Source organism: Mizuhopecten yessoensis, unplaced genomic scaffold (assembly GCF_002113885.1).
Source record: "Mizuhopecten yessoensis strain PY_sf001 unplaced genomic scaffold, ASM211388v2 scaffold4403, whole genome shotgun sequence".
In the NCBI taxonomy this organism is placed as follows: Eukaryota; Metazoa; Mollusca; class Bivalvia; order Pectinida; family Pectinidae; genus Mizuhopecten; species Mizuhopecten yessoensis.
In genome coordinates this window covers 526,157-526,808 of record NW_018405529.1, presented here as the reverse complement: position 1 = coordinate 526,808, position 652 = coordinate 526,157, and positions in this window count along the sequence as shown.

Below are 652 nucleotides of genomic sequence, written 5' to 3'. Positions count from 1 at the left end.
ACTGGTTTAAGGTATTTCATACATGCCTTTGTCAGTCTATATAGTGTGTGATGGGCTCATAACTTTTCCTCAAAATGAAAAAAATGGTCTGATCTGCTGGGAATGGGAACATATTAACATTTTAAAATGCATCAAATAATGCACGGAGCTTGTATAAAAAAACCTGGGCCTACGCCCCACACATCCCATACGGCATCCTAGCAAATATTGTGGGTTTCCCCTATCTGATATTTTGTATATTGACCCTAAAGTGTTTTATTTTTATTTTACCACCTCCGCAAAACCCCAAGTTGCAACTTATAACGCTCGGCGGAAATATACTAGCATAAGTTGCATAATTATATTATTGACCGCTCGTTAAAAATGATCTGAAAATTAATACTTTTTATTGTAACCTTCCTAACCGCCCGGGCGATATTAATCATATCATTATACAAGAACGATAAAGGTTTTTTTCGGCTGACAATATTATGTATAATCGACTTAACATATCCATTCAATTTTTTTGGTATTATCTATACAAGTTAAAGTAAACGCTTTTTGTCTGATGGTAGCTGCAAACCTAACAATGTATTATAGAACTGATACAGTGTTTCGTGGATATATTTCACAGGCAATGCAACGCCGACATCAAAAGATGCCGCACCCTTGT